This window comes from Engraulis encrasicolus, chromosome 23 (genome assembly GCF_034702125.1).
Source record: "Engraulis encrasicolus isolate BLACKSEA-1 chromosome 23, IST_EnEncr_1.0, whole genome shotgun sequence".
Lineage (NCBI taxonomy): Eukaryota > Metazoa > Chordata > Actinopteri > Clupeiformes > Engraulidae > Engraulis > Engraulis encrasicolus.
Window position 1 is genome coordinate 41,949,808 of NC_085879.1, and position 13,265 is coordinate 41,963,072.

A 13,265-nucleotide genomic window follows, 5' to 3' on the forward strand; every position below is an offset into this window, starting at 1 on the left:
AGCTAGAAATTCAGAATAACGTGTCATTTTTTCACTTTTGGGCAATCAGGGGCCCCTGGCAGGTGGGGGCCCCTAGGCTGCAGCCATATCTAGCCTGTGCATTAATCCGGCCCTGGCTACACCGGTGACCTGGGTTCGATTCCAGCCTGGGTCATTTGCAGATCCATCCTCATCTCTCTCTCCCCACTCATTTCCTGTCTGTCTCTCACTATCCTATCACAAAAATAATTAAGTAAAAAAATGTAATGTAAAATCTGTGTGCTGTTTTCATTCATAACCTGACCCAATTATGAGTGGTTTGTTTGCCTACATTTGTACAAAGTATTTTATATGAAGTGATCTCAGTCTCTTCATATTGGAATTTTTATATTGAGTTTTTTTTTAAATACTGATTTTTCGAAACAAAGACCACATGCTGCAATAATCTCAAGTTTGATTTGCACATAGAACAACATTATTGGTAGGTTGTGCCTCATTAACATTGACATGTGCTACTTCTAACACCTTCAGGCTACCTTCAAGATGAATGTACGTTGGTAAGTCAAATATAATCAAGTAACAGATTCATTCAGACATAAAAGAGAGATCTTTTAAAAAAAATCCTAAAGTACTCAGCAAATAGGCCACCAAAACATTCATGCCACATGGGCTCCTTTCCAGTTTATGTCATGAGAGTATTAATTGTCATAAATATGATCTGACCAAAGTACAGTAATTTCACAGCTTAAGATGTTTATTAGTGGAAATTCAAAATGGCAGACACTGAGAAGATCACATTTGTGATTGGGCAGTACAAATTCTGGAAAAAAGTCTTGCAGTCAACGCCTGTTCTCCCTCTCTTTGACGCCCCCTGAAAACACAGCTACTGCTGCTGCAGCGACTCCCAAAATAGCCATCGCGGCCATGCCACCAACCAGCACATTACGCACCTGCAGGGAAATGCACACAGATTGCTGGGGTCAGTATTAATACTGTAGGTGCAGATAGTCAGTCATTTCAAATAGGTCAGCACTCACAGCATTAAAATGTCTTGAGCGCAGTTAAGACCAACAGAGACTACAATGTAAGCAAAGTGATGTTCGATTTTAAGTTGTTAGTGTGCTATTTAGCAGGAATACAGAAAGTGTAACAGTTACTTGGGCAATACTTTAGAATCACTGTCCGTTGTGAAGTTTTATAGACACTTATAACATTTATAAACATTTATGAACACAACGATACTCTGAGCAGCTAAACTGTGTAAAAAGTGACTTGTTTATATTAGATAATGTTGAGTTTAGTAATGGTGTTATGATTGTGACTCCTGCTGAAGTCCATGAAGCAATGATCAACTTGAAAGACAATAAGGCCTGTGGTCTGCATACTATTACAGCTGAACATACAGATGGTGTAACTTCAATCTGCTCATTACCGTGCCGGGCCGCGGCGGCGTACCGTGATCATTACACCCTGTGGCCATTCGGAATGCGGGGGGCAGTATAGCACCGCTTTTGCAGAGCAGCGTCTGCCTGTGTCTGTGGTCTGTTTGTGCTTCCGTCCTTGCCCGTCCCCCAGTTTTAGTAGTAGTAGAAATACAGTCAGCAAATTGCATGTTTTATTTAGCATTGGGCATTTGATAGGGCATTTGATAATAACACAAGTGTGAGCCCTAAACAAGACCACAATGTGAATTTAAACTCGACTTTTTTTCTGTCTTGCATTCACCGTCTCCCAATCCGTCTCTAACTTATTTCAGCACTATTCAAGCCAGGAACGGGTATCCTCAGGATACAGAGTTTGCATACCTACTACAATTTGAACCGGTAAAGACAATTAAAACCGACTCAATCGGACAGGAACACCATTGTAATTAAGTGTGTCCCGTAACGCCAGCATGAGAGAGATCGAATTTTAAATTTGGCGACGACATTGTGTTGCACGTTACATTGGGCATTTGATAATAACACACGCGCGAGCCCTAAAAAAGGCAGTCGACGGTGTTTTGTTTTTATTATTCTGCATTCATGCCAGGAACGGATTGTGAACACTTATGACTGCTTCTTTGGAGGCTGGATAACCTGTCACACCACGACGTGTCACAAAAGGCTGTGCACTGCCTTTAAAAAAAAAAACAAAAAACAAAAAAACACAGCAGTCGTATTGTCACGGGGGTGACAAACTTGGACTAACTGTTATTCTCACTGATTGCAAATGTTTGCAGGTGCCAATGGGAAGAGGGAGAAAGGTGATTGGGTGTACGGGGTGGGTATGGGCTTTTTGAATGCAGGTGGCAAGATGGCGAGGAGGATCCGGAGGAGGACGAGACGCACAGCTACCGCACGAGAGAAGGGTCGGAGAGACTACCGCGGCCGGGGGGCAGCCTTGGGAGGGGGGTGAGCTGCACGCCGGTATCCGGATGGGGCCAGGAGAAGATGGGGCACGCGTTCGGTCCTTTGGACGACACAAGCAACAGACGACTACGAATGGCGCGGACGGCATATTGCCTGAACGAGGTTTGCGGCCAGAGTCACGAAGAGGTTGCGTTGGAAAGCTGGTGGTGGAGGACGCTCACCACCGAAGTTAAGTGCCACGCCTGGTCACCATAGCCTTCACCTTGAAGCCTCCTCCCCGCTGTGTGCGCTGCCCCTGGCCCGCTCTGTCTGTCACTCACTCACTCTCTCACTCCCGGACCCAGCGAATGCACGATCGGAAAAGACTTTTTGCGCAGCGAGGATGGCCACCCCTACACCATCGTTTTATGTGTGCTGTGTAGGCCTATTTTATTCACAATTGGTGATGGGAGTTCGCATCCCCCTGTGCGTTATTCATACGAATTCAGAGACTGGAAGCCTGTTTACCCTTCTCCTATCTCCACCAGCTGATCCGCCTCCGCGTGCCCAGACGAGCCAGGTGGCCCTGCCCAACCTGTCGGAGGCTACGATGCGCACGGACCGAGTGAGAGGTTTGAGGTGCTGATCAGAGACATTGGACCATTAAGGACCCCGCGGACAGAGAACTGGTTACACATCCACACACGCGCGCGCACACACACACACATGCATACAGAACTATGTCTCCAAATAGAAAATAAATACTTGATTTAAATGACTTTGTTGTCTTGGTGTTTCCTGATGTGTACAATGCTCCTCGGGGTAGTTGGTATTAAGTGGGGGTGCCGCTGTCAAACGCGCACCCCCCACCTGTGACAGTATGATAAGTGTTAAGATAAGTGTGAAATTCTTTTTTTTTTTTTTTTTTGCTTAGGCCTATTTTTTTGGCAAACGAATTCATTAATAGGCCTAATTACTTCTATTGTTAAGGCGGCTACAGAGTATAATTTGTTTTCATTATTTCATAATTTTTGTTGGTGGTAATTTTTTAACTATTTTTAATTAGGCTATTTGAATGATTCAACCAACCGCCCGAATTTAATTAAAATATTTGGCTATAGGCTACTTTCGATTCGATTGTGTGTGCTCTTCTTAAAACCTGATTTTAATATGGCAACCAAGCATAGGCCCTACACATTGTGAGGGACTAAACAAGTGCGTCCAATGCGAATACTCCCTCTTGTGTTGTTGGAGAGAGAGAGAGCTCTTTTGTGTGCGTGTGGGGGTTTAATCACCCCCTCCCCCACAGACAAACATTCACTCCGTCACACAGTTGAAGACTGTAGTTAGTTGACATCTATGTAAGCGCCCCTCCAAGCTTCTGCCTGTGTTTGTGCTTCCGTGCTTGTCCATCCCCAAGTTTTAGTAGTAGTAGAAATACAGTCAGCAAATTGCATGTTTTATTTAGCATTGGGCATTTGATAGGGCATTTGATAATAACACAACAACATAACAAGTGTGAGCCCTAAACAAGACCACCATGTGAATTTAAACTCGACTTTTTTCTGTCTTTCATTCACCATCTCCCAATCCAGTTTGCATAGGCCTACCTACAATTAAATAAAATAAAAAAGACGGGTTTTTTTTATTATTATTATTATTAGTGCTTGTGGACACTTGTGAACTATGACTCCTTCTTCGGAGGCTGGATAACCTGTCACACCACGAGCTCTTTTGTGTGCGTGTAGGGGTTTAATCACCCCCTCCCCCACAGACAAACATTCATAGCGTCACACAGTTGAAGACTGTAGTCAGTTGAAATTTATGTAAGCGCCCCTCCAAGCCGTGTGAGTTTAACAGTTTGCGGCCAAGAGTTTTTTTTTCACGAGCGCGCGCACGCACGCACGCACACACACACACACACACACACACACAAGAGATGCAAGGCAGAATATGGATATTGTTTCAAAAGTTTGAATGTTTATTTGTTGTGATGTTACAAATAGCAATAAAAACATAGATCAATAAAAAGGCGTTCAAAAAATCAAACTATGCCTAAAAATAAATCCTTACAAAGTATTTTAAGTGTCCAGGTGTAGGCCTAGCCTAACCTACTTCAATGTCCTTACTCCCGTGTCCATACTGTAAATACCATGGTGCAAAAAGTGCAGTTGGCTAGTGACTCAACAAGGGTGGCAGCAACGCAGTCTGGTCTTGATTCAGAATTCACTCAGGACAAAGGCGGCATTCAAAAAATCTAAGTAGCCTAGGCTATGCCTAAAAATAAATCCTTACAAAGTCTTTTAAGTGTCCAGGTGTAGGTCTAGCCTACTTCAATGTCCTTCTTACTCCTGTGTCCAGTATAGGCTAGTACAGTGCAGTATGTAGGCCTAAATCCCATGGTGCAAAAAGTGCAGTTGGCTAGTGACTGAAGGGTGACAACGCAGTCTGGTCTGTATTCAGAAGTCACTCAGGACAGAACGTGTTCTGCAGAGATCTGCGTGGTCTACGGAGGTACTCATTGATCCTGTCGACACACTTCTTCAACCCGATAGCCTACATTTGTTATAATAATAACATCTTTCCAAGTACCCCCTTCGCAGACACAGAATAGCCTAAAGACTAATTACAACGCACTACTTCTGTTACAGGTACATTGATCACCTGGATACAGTCATCGACCAAATCATCGATCTAGGTGGTGAGCCCACTGGTAGGTGAAGGGAAACAGCGCACTACTGCACAAACAACAGGCCGAGTCGCAGGAGACACAGCGAAAGGGACGGAACGCAATTCTGGTTAAGCCGGGCAGAAAGGATGTTTTCTGCTGTCTTTATCTGCAGTGTAGCCTACATTAGGCAACTTGTAAAGGCTGCTGTGTAGGCATTGTCTACTAAAACTCTGTAGGCCTACTTGTGAAATAAATGTACACTCTTGCTGAAATTTCAAGTTTAGCCTACGTTTATTTGTTTATACACAGAATTAAAAATCAATACAATAAAAACAATATGAGGTAATAAAAGAGTATGACGTGTGTGCATCCGTTTTTTTGTTCAACATTGTTCAACATTGTCATAAGATGGTGCGGAGAACCAGGTAAAGACCACAAATGCCCAGACGCTAACCAGACATGGATACCAAATTATTTCTATTTATTTATTATATTTTAGCCTACTAAATATTGAAAGAAGGAAAAGAAAAGACAGACACGTCGAGGCTACTGGTCGTAGCCTATTACAGCAAATCGAACATGCGCTTTATGCACACATAGCAATAAAGTAGTAAAAGGAATTCAACTTCGGAGCGCAGTGGGTTTCGTGGGTCCGGGGGGATGGTGATGGCACATTTGGTGTCTTTCCACCACCCCTGCACGGAGTGCATGGATGGAAAGCATATCCATAAAGGATCTGCATTCCTTCTGGAAGAATTAGGCTACAAAGAGCTGGTTACAATTTCAGTAGGCCTAGGCTATTATTTCCATAAAGGAATCGAATAGCCTAATTGTCATAACAAAAGTTGCAGTTTCAGTCAAATAGCTCATATTAAGTGGAGGACGAGTAATATTTCATAAGCATATTTTAGTTCATATATTATGTAATTCATTCTGCAAAAATGAGTATATTTTTCTCTCAAAAAAATGACATTGGTTTCAATGAGGGCACTCTTGTTCTGGCAGGGACTCGCTTTTCGGCACGACACTGGCTGTGCCAAACATTGTTTAAAAGTTTTTATCAAATTTTGGTCGGCACACAAGGTTTTGGACATACTAATTTCTAGTGGCACCTGGGCTGCGTTTGGTGCATTGATCAGTCATGTTGCCTAGCGAAAAAGACAACCTGGGTGAGAGGATGAGATCTTCCTCGGCTGGCGAGCGCTCAGCATGTGTGCCCGCGCGTTATCTTCTCTCCCAAGACCCGACAGTTGCTTACAAGTCAATTTGAGCACGAAAACAGCAAAGACAATGTGATATTTCATTCAAATAGGGCCTACACACTCCAAATAAAACATTGGTCGGAGGGATTTTCAACCGGACCACAGCGCGAGCACACAGTCAGTGTGAAAAGCCAACTCTACCGGGAAAGTCGCCGCTCGCTTACCATCAGTGCGCGAGCCCTGAAAATCGCGGCGCTGTAGGTTACTGCAGTGAGGTTTAGGCCCCCTATTGCACTCTCCATAATTTTTACCAAACGAAAAAATTATCCACACCCAGATAACAAGTTTGAAGTTGCAATATTAGACGTTTCAAATCTTGCGATGCGAGAATCGGTATAGGGGCTTGTGGCTTCAATTTAGGTCTACACATAGCCTAGAGCTTGCACATTAATGGCAATTCATCCGATCATCATATAAAAAAGAAAAGAAAATTCATTAGGCTATTTATTCTTTTTATGACTTTCTTACTTCCTGGAGGTGTTCTCACACAATTTAATTAGGCATGTCGTTATCCGCTGAATCGGTGCGTGCTGGTGAATATGAGCATATTAATATGCCGTCAACATTGTCTAAAATATTCCATATGGTAATAAATGTTGCCAACACATTTGCGCTTCTTCACCACTCTGTGCTATGGTTATCTGATATGAACAAGAGAGAGAGAGTGAGAGAGAGAAAGAGAGAGAGTGTGTGTGTGTATGTGTATGTGTATGTGTATGTGTGCGCGCCCGTGTGTGCGTGTGAGTGAATGGGTATTGAGCGAGCGCTCCCAAGTGCCACCCGGCGGTTGTTTGGGTACACTGCAGCTAGGCCCGGTACGTACCGAGGTGGAGGACGTGGCATTACCTCGGTAAAGGGTGTGCATTGTAGGGGGACCGACTGTATATAGTTTGGCAGTGAGACATTATGTACTTTGTGCTGCAAGGGTCTACTAGTACATGGGGTCTTACCTGACTGCTTTCTGTTGTGTTAGAACCAGTAATATAAGAAAAAAAGTGGGGAAACTAAATATCTCAGATAATTATAGGCCAATAGCCTTATGTCTAAAGTGCTGGAGACAGTGCTATTGTGTAGACTTGAAAGGTATGTCTGGACCACCGAAAACCAATTTAATTTTCAACTTGGTACTGACTTGTGTATGTATGCCTTCAATGAAGTCCTAAATAGATATAAGTTAATAGACCAAATACTACAATGTGCACATGTTTCATAGATGCTTTTAAGGCATTTGACCGTGTTGACCAAATTAGAATATCTCCAAAGGTTAATGATTAGCATAACAATTAACCTGAGTTCATTTCGACACCTCAGGTTTGATGAGTCAGTCTCAAGGGTGTGACAGAGTGTTGTAGGTGTGTGTATTGACTACCTTAACAGAGTCCCACAATAAAACTCCTATCCAGCAGCTTATTTTACTCAGTATGGCAATGGACACAGTTACAAATAGAAATGCTGGCCATTGTGTTGAATATCCAAATCATCTCTGACTAAGATATGTGCAAAACCCTGTATTGACCTTTGACCATCAGTTTGTTTTACCCAATGTTTAATGGGGTCATCTAGCCCAACCTATTTTACTCAAAGCCCCCTTATTACTTGTGGATAAGCCATGACCTGTTGATATTCTGCCGAAGGAGGCGTCACTTCGCCCAAGGCAGACCAGCTGCCTAACAGTATTTTGATCCAGCAAAATAGCATGCGGCGATCGTCTGTCTTGCTCATCCCTCGTTCATATACCACACTGGAGTGTATGTTTCTATTACCGGTACTTAATTTCTATTGTTGTGTTTATAGATAACAGTTAAAGGGGCACAATGTAGGACTACGTAGTTTGTGCGGTGCCCGTGGAATGCCTGTCTCAAAACCTACATCGTTATGAAAAAATGCTGTTTAAATAAGCTAGTTGACATGGTCAGTCCAAACTCCAGGCCCGAACCCCCTTGAAAACCTCTAGAATGTGATCAAGAGGAAGCTGGATGGTCATAATCCATCGACCCAAGCTCAGCAACTTAAATTCTTGCACCAGGCCTGGAATAAAGACATCCCAGAACAATGTGAAAGACTATTGGAGCGCATACCAAAATGCATGAAAGCTGTGACTACAAATCAGGCTTATTCCACCAAATATTGATTTCTGAACTCTTCCCAAGTCAATACATTACTATCATGCTGCATTACTATCAAGCATGCATTTATGTTAATATCAACTTGTTTTCTTTGCCTTTTTTGGGATTTGGAAACATTGCATCTTGTGTGTTATTTTGACCATTTGAGGTTTTCTGCAAATAAATGATCTAAATGACAATATGTTGTTGGTAGTTTATAGAATTAAATAACAATGTTTGTTGTACTCAAACACATACCTATCCATAGAAAAATCAGAAAAACTGAAAATTTCGAAGTGGTCTCTCAATTTTTGCCGCGGCTGTATGTCCTTATGTTTTTCATCACAGAATGCCAGCTCTGAATACAGTATGTAAAGCGTTTTTTTTTTCGTATGGGAAGTGTTTCCCATGACACTCGTAGAGGGCCGCTCTGTCAAAACTTACATTTGGGGTTCTCAGACGGACTGTGAAAGAGGTCATGAGAGTCATTGTTCACTTACTAATGACTCAAATAAGCATCAGCTGATTTAGGACAGTGATTCATTAAACTTTTAATCGTACATAGAGCCCTTAAGTGCAGTAAAATATTTTATACATGCGAGACGTGATAAAATATACACTTCTGTCTGTCTGTTTGTGGTCGCTTCCATGTTAACATTATCTTTAAATTTCGAGGGATGAAATGGTAATATGGATTTGAATTAAATCATATATTATCATCATGTTTTGTCAAATATCATCCATGTGGTTGTGCTGCATGTATTGTTATGCAGAAGGAATGCAGGGACAGGTGAATGTCAGTGGATAATGTCATCTTATACTGTATTTTTGACAAACGCAAATCCCTATTGATGACGAATAACATTGGGGAATTTCTTTACAAACTGGATGCTGTTAAAACGCTAACCCACCGCATACACCCACTTGTGTCACCTACTTGTGGACTCTACTTTCATAAGTCAATGGGGGGGGGGGGGGGGGGGATGTGTTTTAATGTATGTTTGTTTCTGGTTGTCTTGTTGGATGTGTTGCTGGGATTCTGTTGGTCAAAATCCTGTGGATCCCCAGGTTCCCCGTCCGTCCCAATCTTTGTAATGTTGTTAACAAATAATGGTGCAAATTGAGGCCTCACCTGGCGTGACTCTGGCTTGCCATATCGCAGATTCGTGACAAAGTGTTCACAGTTCCTCTCGAACACACTGTAGGGCAGTAGCTGGCCCACCATTCTCTCAGCTCTCGCTGCAATCTCTCCGGGAGAACGAGGCTCGTAATCTTCGTCCAGGAGGTTGTTGACTTGCCAGTCATCCTTTCCCACTACCTTCCACAGCTCATCCTTTTTCACGCAAGCTCTGTTATTCCCCAAAGACGTCGACTGTGGAACCCAGCACCCGGTTGTTCACCTAAAGGGTTGTGCAGGTTGTTTTCATTATTTCATTTAAAGATTTATATAGTCATGATTGTCCCTCTAAGACAAGGAGACAAGGGAGGGAGGCACACATTTCTAACATCACCAGAGCTCACCCTGCCCACTAGCAATCGTAAGTAATGGATGCCAACTTGCAGAGTTCAGCGTAGAACGTTGAGTGAAAATTCCCTCCCGAAGCCTCATACAGAATCGGTAGCGCTGGGCTATTGGTCTGCACCTGAGGCTCAGCAGTATCAAACTGGAGCTTTGACTGGTATAGTAGGCCTAGGTCACTGGTTGAGCCCTGAGTGGCGAACTAGCGCAGGATGACCTCAGTTACAAATATTATGAACAAATGTTAGCGATTGGATAAAATTAGGACACGTTTTTCAAATTTCACCCGATTTCACTCCTCCCTCCACTAAACTATTACCAGGATGGCAGCTCCTGACTGATATAATGAAAGTACGTTTGTAGTACGATGGGAAGGGTAAAAGTAGAGATTCTATAATTTTAATTATACGGCCCTCTAGAATGTTGCGAGAGCTTCCATTCACTTTCAATGGGCGTCCCCAACGTTCGTTGGTCAACTATTTTTTGATAGTATCCGCTAATAATGACCCCTGCCAATGGCAACGGGTTTGGTCCGCCTTTGCCGTCGGGGGGTATTATTCACCTCATCTGGAAATATTTTCCTATAGTCACGTGTGGACAATACATTATCCCTGACCTATCATATATATGTATTGCATTACACTACATTGCATTTGACAGACGCGTTATAACCAAAGCGACTTTCAAAAGAGGACATAATCATAATCATATTTATTGATATCTTATCCAGTCTCTCTGGTAAAACTAGGCTAATGGATCTCCCACGTCCTCATCCATGACAGACATGGCATCTGGATAACATGAGGCCTACCTAACAGACATGGCACCTGGATTACATGAGGTCTACCTAACGATAATCTGGATTACACAAGGCCTACCTTACCGATTTGACATCTGGATTACATGAGGCCTGGCTAACTGATTCGTGAATCGTGATATCGAGTACAAGATCGTCTCGAATCTGCCAAAGTGGAGAAATCGTATAGATCGTCTTGCAGTTTACTTTCAGTATCAGAGTGATGTTTACTTACTTGTGTTGTTGTCTTCACTTATATTCTTTGCATTAGGCCTATTGTATTCTAATTGTGCACTTTATGAGAGTGTCATCAGTTGTTTTTTGTTGTTTTTATGTTTTCGAGGATCGTGATAAAAAAATCGAAATCGAGATTTTAAGTTAAAAAATCGCGACATGACATTTTTGCCATATCGCCCACCCCTAGGTCTACCTAACGATAATCTGGATTACACAAGGCCTACCTTACCGATTTGACATCTGGATTACATGAGGCCTGGCTAACTGATATGGCATCTGGATTACATGAGGCCTGGCTAACTGATATGGCATCTGGATTACATAATACGTAACCACACATTTGGCCTACTTGGGGACTGTCCTTGTACCTAAATAACCTGAAGTTGAGTTTCCTTGGATAATAACAGTGTCTGCTAAGAGTATATAAACAAAAAAGAACATAACTCAAGTCAGATTGGTGTTGTTTACAAATGTATTATAGGAGGTAGTGGCGGATCTAGTTCAAAAGTATTAGGGAAGCTGAGGTAGGGCCAATGTATTTTTAGGGGGGCACATATAATGTCAGCACATGTCAATATTTTACAAATTAATGTTACTGTGCACTGTTAATGTTAATGTGCACTGTGTAATAATTTCAGCAATATCTTTCCAGAATTCATGCCCATTCACAAATGTTACATTTTTCACGAATATTTACCACCCCCATCAAATTTTCATTATGCAATTTAACGTTTCATACATTGAATTTTCATTTCAAATTTTGACAAAAGGCAGCACAGTTTCAATGAGCAGCATAGTTGCAATACCTACTCTAGCTAACATCCTACACAGTGCACCTTTAAATCATGGGATCTCGAGTAGACGGGGCATAACAAAGGCCAGAAGATATTCTACAGCAGGGGTGTCAAACTCAAATTGACTGAGGGTCAAAATCAAAATCTGGAGCGAAGTCGCGGGCCGAACTCCACAATTATTTTTAAAAATGGACTAAAATTGTGCATGCATGCATTTCATACTCATAGTTACATTTCATATACACTCTTTCCCATCATATTTGTTAGTTCAAATGTGTCTACACATCCTGTGACACAGCAAATTTCATGTTCAAGTCATATTACACTATGCATTGATGGTGTATGTGGGCCAACTACAATAGACATTTGAAATGATCTCCCGGGCCGGAAAAAAAGGGCTCTGCGGGCCAAATTTGGCCCCCGGGCCTGAGTTTAACATCCCTGTTCTACAGTATAGGGGCCTTCTCCCTTCATGCCCCCCTTCTAGAATCGTCTATGCTGGGAGACAACATGCCAGATATCATAGAGGCAAACATCATGACTAACTGACTGATTTACTTACAGTCTGGAGCGAGGTGAATGACATAACCATCTCCGACATACCCAGCCCAGTGCTGGTATACTTCTCTGAAGATCTCAATTAGGTCCCCAACCTCCGGTTTCTTGTCGCATTAAGTTGAGGAAAAAAAACAGGCTGTATGAAGTGAGATTTTGCAGTGAAAAGTAAAAAAAATGATAAGATATATAAAATAATAGTTGAATTGCATCATTACCAGAGTTGCCGCCATGGTGGTCCGTGCTGGTGTTTTGAAAAGAGTGTTTTGTTAAGACTGCTTTTAATGGTACTTCAGTTTTCTTTGCGGAAAGCTATCATGTTACGGAATAGGCCTGAGTTCCAAAGTTCCAAAGACCATAACCTACTTGGCGGAAGTAATGAATAAATAATGGGTGGGTCCAGCTGTGAGCTTTTCTGTCTCACAATCACTGCTTAAAGGCAAATGACACAGGTTTTTCTATTTTAAAGCCCTGATGAAGGTCATTGCAGACCGAATGAACCATGTTGGAAATTTCAATGTGTTCTGCAAAGAACTAGCTCAGTTTAATTAAAAGCTTCTTTTTTTAAAGATATTTTCTTGGTCTTTTTGGCTATTTATGACAGGACAGTGAAGGTGGTGACAGGAACCGAGTGGGGAGAGAGAGGGGTAAGAGCCGGCAAAGGACCCAGGCCGGGAATAGAACCCAGGTCAGCCGCATGGCAGACGAGTGCCCCACCATTTGGACACGGCAGGGCCTAATTAAAAGCTTTTTAGCGAAGAGTGCTTTGGATATCTTCAAAATATTGTTCCAAATGACACAAGGTCTTGGCTTGCACTGATATCACTTGTTCAGCTTAGAATGCGGTATGTCTTAATAATTACAACAAGCCCAGACGTTTCTTAAGATAAGGGATTCATCAATAGCTTTGGAACAAGCCAATTTTGGGCTAAATTCTTGTTTCTTGTAAATGAAACCTGCTGCTGAATACTATCCTGGTCTGCATTTCTGTAAAGCGTAGTTGTTAGCAGTTACCAA

General features: G+C 42.3%; 1 pseudogene; it reads right to left on the bottom strand.

The window, feature by feature from the left end:
- Positions 1–715: 715 nt before the first annotated feature.
- LOC134440090 (phospholipase A and acyltransferase 3-like) lies at positions 716–12,487 on the bottom strand (annotated as a pseudogene).
- Between the last annotated feature and the right edge of the window lie 778 nt (positions 12,488–13,265).